Genomic DNA, 13,472 nt, shown 5'->3' with positions numbered 1-13,472 from the left:
TCATTTTTTCTTTTTAATTATATTTTTACAGTTTTAATTTTATTATTTTATTTTATTATTATTATTTGAGATCGAGTTTTACTCTTGTTGCCCAGGCTGGAGTACAATGGCACAATCTCAGCTCACCGAAACCTCTGCCTCCTGGGTTCAAGGGATTCTCCTGCGTTCAAGGGATTCTCCTGCCTCAGCCTCCCAAGTAGCTGGGACTACAGGCATGCACCACCACGCCCAGCTAATTTTGTATTTTTGGTAGAGACGGGGTTTCTCCATGTTGATCAGGCTGGTCTCAAATTCCCGACCTCAGGTGATCTTCCTGCCTCAGCCTCCCAAAGTGCTGGGATTACAGGCATGAGCCAGCACGCCTGGCTAAAATTTTTGTAGATCATTTTTTTAGGGACAGGATCTCACTATATTACCTAGTCTGGTCTCAAACTCCTGGCCTCAGGTGATCCTCCTGCCTTGGCCTCCGAAAGTGCTGGGATTACAGGTATGAGTCATCCCATGTGGCCTACATTTTTTTATTTTTAGAGACAAGATCTTGCTGTGTTGCCCAGGCTGGATTCACATTCCTGAGCTCAAGTGCAATGGCACGGTCTTGGCTCACCGCACCCTCCTCGGCCTCCAGAGTAGCTGGAAATTCACCACTGGTAGCGCGGGCATACACCACCGCACCCACCCACATTCTTGAATCTCCATTTCCGATCTTTAAATTTTATCTTCCTTGTTCTTGTTGGAAGCCACCTCAGGTGCACTGGGAATGCGGTATGCACATTAATCGATGGTATTTCATTCATGCCGCAAGTATACAGTGGTGTCTTGTAGTAGTCAGGTCTCTCTGGGATGCAATTGGCCAAAATAATAAAGATAAATGTCTTCGTCCATTTTCTCTTGCTTATAACAGAAAACCTGGAACTGGGTAATTTATTATTTTTTTTAATTTCTTTCTTACAGTTGTGGAGACTGAGAAGTGCAAGGTTGGGGGGTCACATCTGAGAGCCTTCTTAAGAGTGGGGACTCTCTGAGAGTCCCGAGGTGGTGCAGGGCAGGACGTGGCAAGGGGGCTGAGCGTGCTGCTTCTGATCTCTCTCCTTATAAAGCCACCAGTCCCACTCCTATGATGACCCATTCATCCATCAACCCATCAGCCCAGTCATCCATGATGGATTCGCCCATTTCATGAGGGCTCCCCTCTTGACCCAGTCACCTCTTACAGGCCCCACCTCTCAATACTGACACATTGGGGATATTTGGAGGAGACAAATATTTAAGCCACAGCAAGAAATCGCTGGCTTATTTTATCAAATCATAACAAGAGCAGAGGCGTTCCTCATGTCAATTTTGTCTGGATCGAGGGACTTAAGTCCCTTTGTCTGCGTGTGTGTGTGTGTGTGTGTGTGTGTGTGTGTCTCATTTCATCTTCATTTCTCTCTCTCTTGGCTTCACTTTCTCCCATGGAAATGCTGGCTGCAGGCAGCACCACCTTGCAGTCCTTGGACCTTTGCCACCAGAGTATAGAGGGGACTCTTCCCACATAGCCAGGTCAAAAAAATAAAAATAAAAACAGGGAAGGACTCTGACATGTCTTTTTTTTTTTTTTTTTTTTGAGATGGAGTCTCGCTCTGTCGCCCAAGCTGGCACGATCTCTGCTCACTGCAACCTCCGCTGCCTGGGTTCAAGTGATTCTGCCACCTCAGCCTCCCGAGTAGCTGGGATTACAGGTGCCTACTACCACATCTGGCTAATTTTTGTATTTTTAGTAGAGATGGGGTTTGGCCATGTTGGCTAGGCTGGTCTTGAACTCCTGACCTCAGGTGATCTGCCTGGCTCAGCCTCCCAAAATGCTGGGATTACAGGCCTGAGCCACCACGCCTGGCCACATGTACTGTCTTGAGCCTCACGGCCACCCATGAACCAATGGCTGTGGGGAGGGGATCTTGACCAGCAGTCCCAGAGGCGCCCCCTGGTTAGAGTGGGGTGGGAATCAGTTCTCTAGGGATATGGATATGTTTAGGGTGGCCCAAAGGAAGAAGGGCAGGGCAGACCCATGCACAAAAACATGCCCACCACATAGCTACTATGTAGCAGGCCCTGTGAGACATACTGCAGACACAGATGTGAATATGACAGGCCCTGTGCCCCTGAGAGGGGCGCTTTCCAGAAGTGGAGGTGTAACCTGCACACACAGTTATAATCCCAGCCAGAGCACGGAAAGGAACTTGGAGAGGAGACAGGTGGAAGATCTGGGGAGTTCAAAGGATGGGGAGGGACTCTGGGTACCGGTCTTGAAGATGTGAGGTGGACCGGAACTGCTGTTTTTCCACAAACCGCTGAGAAACTGTGCCAGACCCTGTTCTGGTCTTGGGAAGGTAAACTCAGAGAAAACACACAAAGCCCCGCTCCTGCCTGAGTTCAGTGCAGTTGGGGGAAGGAGCAGCCGGCCGATGGTAAACAAATAGGCACACATGCCTCACCAGGGATACCAAGGAGAGGGGACGCCGAGGAGCCCAGGATGTTGAAACTGTAGACAACAGGCAGCACAGGGCTGTGGTCCCTTAGACATAGGAAATTAAGGAGGGGAGCCCTGACACTGTCAAGGTCCCGCCACCTGCCCAGAGGTGATTCACCTACCACAGCTCTTGGAGGGGACCACTGATCTCACCGAGTTAAGATGAGACCACAGTTTGGGAAGGCTCATCTTCAGGGCTTCTGATCTAACTGAAGACAGGCCCAGATATGGATATTTTAAAGCTCCCCAGGGTTGGCTGGGCATGGTGGCTCACGTCTGTAATCCCAGCACTTTGGGAGGCCGAGGCAGGTGGATCACTTGAGGTCAGGAATTCGAGACCAGCCTGGTCAAGGTGGTGAAACCTTTTCTCCGCTGAAAATACAAAAAATTAGCCAGGCATAGTGGCGGTGCCTGTAATCCCAGCTACCGGGGAGGCTCAGGGAGGAGAATCACTTGAATCTGGGAGGGAGAGCTTGCAGTGAGCCAAGATCATGCCACTGCACTCCAGATTGGGAGACAGAATGAGAACCTGTCTCCAAAAAAAAACAAAACAAACAAAGCTCCCCAGGGTCTAAGGTGTAGCCAAGGTTGAGAACCACTAGGCTAATCTGCAACTCCAGACAAAGGCAGAGGGGGGCTTTCCACAAAGCAAAATCCGAACTCTAAGACAACGGGTAAGGGGAAAGTGAAACCGACTCTGGGCGCCAGGCTGGGGTGGAAGAGCCTTCTGTGGCTGGAAACAGAGCAGCCACCTCCCCAGAGGAAGCAAGGCCCTGCCTGCCCGCTTGCTACAGTTTCAACATCCTGGCCTCCTCAGCGTCCCCTCTCCTTGGTATCCCTGGTGAGGCGTGTGTGCCTATTTGTTTACCATCAGCCGGCTGCTCCTTCCCCCAACTGCACTGAACTCAGGCAGGAGCGGGGCTTTGTGTGTTTTCTCTGAGTTCACCTTCCCAAGACCAGCACAGGGTCTGGCACAGAGTCGGTGCTCAGCAAATGTCTGTTGAGTGACTGAATGAAGACAATGTATCCACGTTTACCCTGCCCTACCTGATGCTGTCCCATGAGGTCGGGCCCATTCTTAATCTGGCAATATCTTTTCTGTTTTTGAACACAGGGTGCATAGAATCAAGTAGACATGTGCCTTGGTTTGGGATACTCCACGCAGCCGCAGGACCCTGAAAAGCTTCTTTTTTTTTTTTTTTTTTTTTTTTTTTGAGATAGAGTTTCGCTCTTGTTGCCCAGGCTTGAATGCAATGGCACCTCCCAGGTTCAAGCAATTCTCCTGCCTCAGCCTCCCAAGTAGTTGGGATTACAGGCATGTGCCACCACGTCCAGCTAATTTTGTGTTTTTAGTAGAGACAGGGTGTCTCTATGTTGGTCAGGCTGGTCTCGAACTCCCGACCTCAGGTGATCCGCCCGCCTTGGCCATCCAAAGTGCTGAGATTATAGGCATGAGCCGCTGCTGCTGGCCTAAAGCTTCTCTTTTCAATGCACTTTCCCCTTCTCTGCATCCCAGTCCTATTCCTGCAGCTCCGAGCCATGCCGCCTTCGTGTCTAACACGTGCCCTTCCAAAATGCTTTCCAGGCACTTATTTCCATAAAGGTCCGTAATAGCAGGCCTCATTTATTGGGTGCCTACGGTATCCACTGTGCTAAGCAACTTATGTATCAGATCTCATGAAACCATCACATGTCCCTGAAGGAGGTGCTATTATGATCCCATTCTGCAGATAAGAAAACAGAGTTAGAGGCCAGGTGGGGTGGCTCATGCCTGTAATCCCAGCACTTTGAGAAGCTGAGGCAGGTGGATCACTTGAGGTCAGGAGTTTGAGACCAGCCTGGGCAACGGAGTGAGACCCACATCTCTAAAAATATATATACATATAGCTGGGCACAGTCACTCGTGCCAGTAATCCCAGCACTTTGGGAGGCTGAGGCAGGCAGATCACAAGGCTAGGAGGTTGAGACCAGCCTGGCCAACATAGTGAAACCCCATATAGATACAAATACATATGTATACGTCTCTATACACAAATATATATTTATATGTGTGTACATATATATGTGTATATGTGTGTTTATGTGTGTGTGTGTGTGTGTGCGTATGAATGTATACTTTTTTTTTTGCTGGGCACGCTGGCTCACGCCTATAATCCCAGCACTCTGGGAGGCCAAGGCGGGCAGATCACCTGCGGTCGAGAGTTCAAGACCAGCCTGACCAACATGGTGAAACCCCATCTTAAAAAAAAAAATTAAAAATTAAAAAAAAAAGACTATATACTTTTTTTTTTTTGAGACAAAGTCTCTGTCTCCCAGGCTGAAGAGTACAGTGGTGCAGTCTTGGCTCACTGCAACCTCCACCACCTGGCTTCAAGTGATTTTACTGCCTCAGCCTCCCGAGTAGCTGGGACTACAGGCATGAGCCACCACACCTGGCTAATTTTTTTATTTTTAGTAGAGAAGGGATTTCACTATGTTGGCCAGGCTGGTCTCAAGTTCCTGACCTAGTGATCTGCCCACCTCGGCCCCCAAAGTTCTGGGATTACAGGCATGAGCCACCGTGCCCAGCCCTTTATTCCATTTTTTAAAATGACATTTGAACACACACATAGAAAAAATGGGATTTCAGATTAGAGATAGTTTACTCTGATGATGGGAGGTGGCAGTCACACAGCCCTCTCACTTCCCAGCTACAAGGAGCCCCCGAGAAAGTCCAGGCCCACTCTCATCAAAGGCCCTGCACCAAAGAGGGAAGGGGCCAGGCCCCTGGTAGATCGCCCAGATCATGGGTGCCAGTCCCCTGCCTCAGGGCCCATAGCCTAGCAGAGTGGGAACTTGGTCACATCCATGTCCTGGAGCTAAATGTCCCCACATCTGAGAAATGGACAGCCCTCAGGTGTGTACTAGGGGGCAAGCTGTTAACTCCACCTCTCCACACCCTGGACCACACACATGCCTGGATGAAGCCCCTGCCCACCTCTGGGCCACTACCTCACTTCTAGAGCCTCAGTCTCCTCATCCATAAGGTGGAGGTATGGGGACATCTCTCCTAGAGGAGGGCTCGGGGTGCAGGGGAACTGACGGTGGCCTCACACACAGCAACACACTGCTGCAATGCCTCCCATCTAACCACAGAGGAGGCATCCGCGGCCCTATTTCATGGCTGTGGAGGGCAAAGCCCAGAGAGGGAAAGGGGAAGGCAACAGATCCAACAGGCTTACTGCATGCCTGGCATACAGTAAGCACCTAATAAATGGTGCCTGCTGTTATGAACATATATGGAAGTGCCTGGAAAGCAGATTGGAAGGGCATGTGTTAGACAAGAGGGCGTCGTGGTGCAGGCAGCAAGAATAGGACTGGGATGCAGGGAAGGAGAAGCCAACAGCACGTCAGCTCTCTGACCAGGCCAGGGACAAGGCCAGGAGAGAACAGGCAGGGTCACTCAGTCATTCAACTCTCCTTCCCCCACTGCCTCTTTCCCTGGCCTCTGGGGCCCCAGGTCCAGCAGCACCCAGGGTAGGGATGTGATAGGCACCCCACGCCTCTACCTTTGCCCCTTGCACCGAGCTTCTTGGGCCAGAGTGGCTGCCAGTGCCACAAGGACACCCCTCAGCTAAGGTGGGCTGAGTCCAGGGCTGGTGGCCTCTGAGTCAGGCCCTGGGTGGTGGCTGGGGCAGTGGGAGCAGAGGAGACCACGGGGAAACCTGACAGATAAAATCTAATCCTCCCAGCCTTTGCCCTTGCTATTCCCTCCTCCTGGAGCCCTCTCCCCACAGAGGGCTGGGAGCCCCACTCACTCCATGCTCACTCTCACCAGAGTCTTCCCCGAACCCAGTAAAGAACGCTGGCCCCCCAGGCTGGGCACGGTGGCTCACGCCTGTAATCCCAGTACTTTGGGAGGCCAAGGCGGTCGAATCATGAGGTAAGGAATTCGAGATCAGCCTGGCCAACATAGTGAAACCCTGTCTCTACTAAAAATACAAAAAATTAGCTGGGTGTGGTTTCAGGCACCTGTAATCCCCACTACTTAGGTGGCTGAGGCAGAAGAATCACTTGAACCCAGGAGGCAGAGGTTGCAGTAAGTCAAGATCACACCACTGTACTCCAGCCTGGGTCACAGAGCAAGACTCCATCTTGGAACAACAACAACAAAAAAAAAGAATGCTGGATCCTCAGGCCGGGCGCGGTGGCTCACACCTGTAATTCCAGCACTTTGGGAGGCTGAGGTGAGCGAATCATGAGGTCAGTAGTTCGAGACCAGCTTGGCCAATATGGTGAAATCCCATCTCTACTAAAAATACAAAAAATTAACCGGGCATGGTGGTGTGCACTTGCAATCCCAGCTACTCAGGAGGCTGAGGCAGGAGAATCGCTTGAAACTGGGAGGTGGAGGTTGCAGTGAGCCTAGATTGTGCCACTGTGCTCCAGCCCAAGTGACAATGTGGGACTCCATCTCAAAAATAAGAAAAAAAGAATGCTGACCCTCTTCTCACCCTGGACTGCCTGCTCCTCCCCTGTTATGCTTTATTTTCCCCAGAGCATGGATCACCATCTGACATGCAATTCATCTTTTTTTTTCTCTTTTTTGAGACAGAGTTTCACTCTTGTCACCCAGGCTAGAGTGCAATGGCACAATGGCTCACTGCAACCTCTGCCTCCCAGGTTCAAGGGATTCTCCTGCCTCAGCCTCCCAAGTAGCTGGGATTACAGGCATGCACAACCACACTTGGCTAATTTTTTTGTATTTGTAGTCGAGAGGAGGTTTCATCGTGTTGGCCGGGCTAGTTTCGAACTCCTGACCTCAGGTGATCCACCTGCCTCAGTCTCCCAAAGTGCTGGGATTACAGGCATGAGCCACTGTGCCTGGCATGATTCATCTTTATTGTTTGTCTCGCCCCTTCAGAAATAAACTCCAAGAACATTTTGCTCACTTAATCGCCACTACCTAGAACAGTGTCTGGCATGCAATAGGGTCTTTTTTTTTTTTTTTTTTTTTTGAGACGGAGTTTCACTCTTGTTACCCAGGCTGGAGTGCAATGGCACAATCTCGGCTCACCGCAACCTCTGCCTCCTGGGTTCAGGCAATTCTCCTGCCTCAGCCTCCTGAGTAGCTGGGATTACAGGCACGCGCCACCACGCCCAGCTAATTTTTTGTATTTTTAGTAGAGACGGGGTTTCACCATGTTGACCAGGATGGTCTCGATCTCTTGACCTCGTGATCCACCCGCCTCGGCCTCCCAAAGTGCTGGGATTACAGGCTTGAGCCACCGCGCCCGGCCTGCAATAGGGTCTTAATAGAAAAAGTAAAACTTCTTTTTTTTGAGACAGAGTTTCACTCTTATTGCCCAAGCTGGAGTGCAATGGCGCGATCTCCGCTCACTGAAACCTCTGCCTCCTGGGTTCAGGCGATTCTCCTGCCTCAGCTTCCCAAGTAGCTGGGATCACAGGCCTGTGCCACCACACCGGCTAATTTTGTATTTTTAGTAGAGACGGTTTCTCCACTTTGGTCAGGCTGGTCTTGAACTCCTGACCTCAGGTGATCCACCTGCCTCGGTCTCCCAAAGTGCTGCTATTACAGGCCTGAGCCACTGCACTCAGCCAAGTAAAACTTTTATGAAGATACCAAAGAAATGCACTAGTCTTAAGTGTACAGCTTAATAGTTTTATATGTAATCCAGGTCAAGTTAAAAAACACTTCCAGAAGGCTCCCTGCACCCCACCCCCAGCCAATCCCCACCCTTTATGTATGTACTGACTTCCATTACCATTGATGAGTTTTAGCTGTTCCTGAACTTGGCTTAAACGAATTATATCAGTGTGTACTTTTTTATTTTACCTAATTAATCTTTGAGGCCAGGTCTTTTTTTCATGCAGGCTGGAGTGCAGTGGAGCAATCTCAGCTCACTGTAGCCTCTACCTCCTGGGTTCAAGCCATCCTCCCACCTCAGCCTCCTGAGTAGCTGGGATTATAAGCAGGCACCACTTAATTTCAGTATTTTTGTAAATGCCCAGCTAATTTCAGTATTTTTCTGTAGAGACGGGGTTTCACTATGTTACCTAAGCTGGTCTTGAACTCCTGAGCTCAAGTGATCCACCCACCTTGGCTTCCAAAAGTTCTGGGATTACAAGTGTGAGCCACTGCACCTGGTCCGTGTATTTTTTTTTTTGAGATGGAGTCTCACTCTGTCACTAGGCTGGAGTGGAGTGGCATGATCTCAGCTTATCGCAACCTCCACCTCCCAGGTTCAACTGATTCTCCTGCCTCAGCCTCCCAAATAGCTCACGTGCACCACCACGTCCAGCTAATGTTTGTATTTTTAGTAGAGATGGGGTTTCACCACGTTGGCCAGGACGGTCTCCATCTCTTGACCTTGCTGGGATTGCAGGCGTGCGCCGCCGCGCCCGGCCTCGTCCATGCACTTTTCTGTTTGGCTTCTTTTGCTCCACATAAGGTCTACAAGATCTTCCCACAGTGCTGCCTGTGACAGTGGTTCCTTTGACTGCTGTTCTATCATATAACATTCCACCATTGATGTATTCATGCTCTTGTTGGCAGGCATTGAGCTGTTTCCAGTTTGGGGCTACAGCCTTGTACATGTCTTCTGGTGGCCCTATGCCCCCATCTCTCTTGGGTAGCTACCTAGGAGTGGAATTGCTGGGTCACGTGCGTGTTAATAAGAAACTGCTGATCGGTTTTCCAAGGTGGTTGTACCTACTGACATTTCTGCGAGCCATGTGAGTGCTGTGTAGTCACTTCCTCTCCAGTATTTGGGGGTGTCAGACTTTTTTTTTTTGAGACAGAGTCTCACTCTGTCACCACCCAGGCTGGAGTGCAGTGGCACAATCTTGGCTCACTGCAACCTCTGCCTCCCAGGTTCAAGCGATTCTGCTGCCTCAGCCTTCTGAGTAGCTGGCTGGGATTACAGGCATGTTCTGCCACGCCCGGCTAATTTTTGCGGTTTTAGTAGAGATGGAGTTTCACCATATTGGTCAGGCTGGTCTTGAACTCCTGACCTCAGGTGATCCGCCTGTCTCGGCCTCCCAAAGTGCTGGGATTACAGGCATGAGCCACCATGCCCAGCCTTTTTTTTTTTTTTTTTTGGAGACAGAGTTTAGTTCCTGTTGCCCAGGCTGGAGTGCAATGGTGTGATCTCAGCTCACTGCAACCTCCTCCTCCTGGGTTCAAGTGATTCTTCTGCCTCAGCCTCCCAAGTAGCTGGGACTACAGGCACCCGCCACCACACCCAGCTAAATTTTTGTATTTTTAGTAACGATAGGGTTTCACTCTGTTTGCCAGGCTCATCTCCAACTCCAGGCCTCAGGTAATCTGCCCACGTCGGCCACCCAAAGTGCTGCGATTACAGGCATGAGCCACTGCTCCCGGCCAGGGATGTCAGACTCTTAATGTCAGACTTTTGGTGGGTGACTGTTACCTCATTTCCCTGCTGAGTAATGATGTTGGGTGCTCAGGAAACATCTGCTGATGGATGGAACCCTGTGGTGGGCTACAGAGAGTGGCTCTCCACCCAGCAGGGAGTATCACTGGCATCGGCTGCCATGCTGGCCTCAGAAGCTGCTCCCTGTTTCACATGCTGGTCATACCTACACCCTGGGCACAGCTGAGATCAGACTAAGACATTCAGACGGACTCAGCTGAAGGCTTCCCACAGCTAGAAAAAAGAGAGAAAATCATCGGCTCCCCAGCAGAGCTCTGCAGACAGGGCACTGATAGGAGGTCCCTTCCCAGTGTCCAGTGGTATCCACTGGGCAGAAGCCATCTTTCTGCACTCCTAGGAGGTACCAAGGGGCCACATTGCCCAGCCAGGAACACCATCTACCCTGAGCCCCTGCTCTCTGTCTCAGGAGGCTGCATCCTAACACTTGGCACAGGCTGGGCCAAGCCCTGCCCGTGGCCTGTGAGGTCAGCAGAAACTCCAAGCAGTGGCAGGTGAGCAGAGGCACTGGGCCCCTTCCCATCCTGGCCCATTAAAACCTCCATGAGCTCTGAGCTCTCCCCTTCCACAGTAACCTTGGAAGTCATGGGCTGAGAAAGATGGCACCGAAAGAGCCATATCCCTACAATCCCTCTTAGAGAAGTGCTGCCCACTGATCAGATAAATCCCATTATGAACCTTCTATGGGCAAGATACAAACTTCCACTGCGTTTGAACCTGTATGTCTGGGCTTTATGTCATCAGCAAGCTTTGCCCTCATACAGGTATATACAGTACAGCTGGCCCTCCACACCTGTGGGTCCCACATCTGTGGATTCAACCAACTGCAGACCAAGAATACAATAGTTACAGGATGTATAAAACCTGTGGATATGAAAGGCTGGCTTTGCCTGTTGGCAGGTTCTGCAGAGCCAACTTCGCGACTTGGGCATCCATGGATTTTGGTATCCATGGGGTCCTGGAACCAATCCCCCAGGACACTGAGGAGTGACTATTAAATATGTAGCACATATATTTTAAAAAGAGAAAATACATAGTACATTTAATTAGCATAGGTAACAACTAGCCCAATTTTACAGAGGAGAAAACTGACGCACAGAGACGCTGCAGAATTTGTCTCAGATTAGTAAATGGAAGCGCCAGGATTTGAACCCTGGGCCTGGCTCCAGAGATTCTAGTCTTAAGCACTATGCCTCAAGGCTGAGCGAGCAGGCCAAGAATACAGAGGTGCAGGCCAGCTGTTCCAAGCAGGTCCTCTGGCCCACCCAGGCCTCCTCGGGCCTTTCACCCCTATGCAGTGAGAGGCGCCCCCTGCACCCCAGCCTCCTCACCTTTCCAGGTGTCACCTTGAACCCTCCCTGTTCTGACCCTCACCTCTTGGATGGACCCAGCAATAGGGCCCCAGGGGTTTTTCCCTCTTCTCCTTACACACGCTTGGCACAACCTCCTTCTGGTGACCCCAAGGGTCTACCTTCCCTGGGTCTGCCCCCATCTGTTTTGAGAGAAAACTGCCCCTGGGTCAGTGGGATCCACCTCCTGTCCACAGGCCCTATGTCAACCAGAGCTCTTTCAGTGAAAAGATAGAAAGCAAACTGGCTTAGATAAGGAAAATGTTTATTGGCTCATGTGACTAAGAAGTCCAAGGTGCATGGGCCTCAGGCCAGCTCAGCCCCAAGTGCCCACATGGCATCAGAAAGCTCTTGTCTCTGGACCCCTTGGCTCTGCTCCTTGGATTGACTCTGTTCTCAGGCAGGATGGGCCCTTGGGGTAATAAGTGGCTTCCAACAGCTCCTGGCCCACACGAATTCTGCCAGCTCCGCTACCCCAGTGTGTCCGCTGTCATCTCACCAGCGATCTTGTCAAAATGCATTCCCAATGGTCCCACCTGAGGTTCTGGGGCCCAGGACCCCACCTCTGCACCAATCAGTGGCGGAGTGTGGGTGGCTCTGTGAGGGGCTAGGCTGGTGTGCCACTCACACCCCTCACCCCAGGGAGGGGCTCAGCTGCCCAAAGCACAGGTCCCAGCAGAGAAGAGGTGGTTCCCGAAAGGAAACCAAAGGCACTGCGACCAAAGCGGGCACCAAGAGGCAGGCAAAGCCCGCAGTGCCCCAGTTTCCAGCTCCCCAGGGCTGTCCCCTCCATGCCTCAAATCCTTGACCTCTCATCAGCCTTGGCTGTTTCAACCCATCTTCTCCTTCTTTGGGCCCCTCACTCAGGGAAGGAGCCTCGCCCCCTGCTTCACAGAGAAATCAGAGACCTGGGAAGATAAAAACTGCAAAGATCTGCCTGGCGCAGTGGCTCACGCCTGTAATCCCAGCACTTTGGGAGGCCAAGGTGGGTGGAGCATGAGTTCAAGAGATCGAGACCATCCTGGTCAACATGGTGAAACCCCTGTCTTTACTAAAAACAAAAAAATTAGCTGGGCATGGTGGCACGTGCCTGTAATCCCAGCTACTCAGGAGGCTGAGGCAGGAGAATTGCTTGAACTCAGGAGGCAGAGGTTGCGGTGAGCCAAGATCGCGCCATTGCACTCCAGCCTGGGTAACAAAAGCGAAACTCCATCTCAAAAAAAAACTGCAAAGACCAGCCAGGTGCAGTGGCTCATGCGGGTAAGCCCAGCATGTTGGAAGGCCAAGGTGGGAGGATCACTTGAGACCAGGAGTTCGAGATCAGCCAGAGCAACATAATGAGCCCTCATCTCTACACACCTGCGCGCACACACAAACAATACACGCCTATAGTCCCAGCTACTCTAGAGGATGAGGTGGGAGGATCCGTTGAGCCCAGTAGGCTGCAGTGAGCCATGATCATGCTAGTCTGGGCAACAAAGAGAGGCCCTGGCTCCAAAATAAAACAAAACATATTTAAATAAAAAAAGTGTTACCTCTGGTGGCTCACTCCTGTAATCCCAACACTTTGGGAGGCCAGGTCAGGCGGAGCACCTGAGGTCAGGAATTGGAGACCAACCTGGCCAACATGGCTAAACCCTATCTCTAGTAAAAATACAAAAATTAGACAGGAGTGGTGGAGGGCACCTGTAATCCCAGCTACTTGGGAGGCTGAGGCAGGAGAATCTCTTGAACCCGGGAAGTGGAAGCTGCAGTGAGCCGAGATCACACCACTGCACTCCAGCCTGGGTAAAAGAGCGACTCCATCTCAAATTTAAAAAAAGTGACCTCAATCCTCTCCCCAAACCCACTCACTTATCCCTTCACAGCAGCCTACAGTGGGCAGAAAGGTCTCCATCAGAGACAAGAGGCTGCTCAGGGCAGGGCAGCAGCCTGCCGGGAGTCAGCAATGTCCCCCGAGTGCCCAGCACCTGCAAGCTCTCCCACCTCCCTTCAGTCGGTCAGCAGCCCTGGTGCCGCTCAGCACAGCCGGGGCCTCCAGCCTCCCCAGCTGACACCTCCCTCGCTCACTACCGCTTCACCTGCCAGTGACCCAGGCCCAGCTCCCAGTTTCTTGTGGGGAAGGCAGGTGGGGGGATGGGACAGCAACCATGACATCCTGCA

The sequence above is a fragment of the Callithrix jacchus genome, chromosome 10 (assembly GCF_049354715.1).
Source record: "Callithrix jacchus isolate 240 chromosome 10, calJac240_pri, whole genome shotgun sequence".
NCBI classification, from domain to species: Eukaryota; Metazoa; Chordata; class Mammalia; order Primates; family Cebidae; genus Callithrix; species Callithrix jacchus.
Note: the sequence above shows the minus strand (reverse complement) of the source record.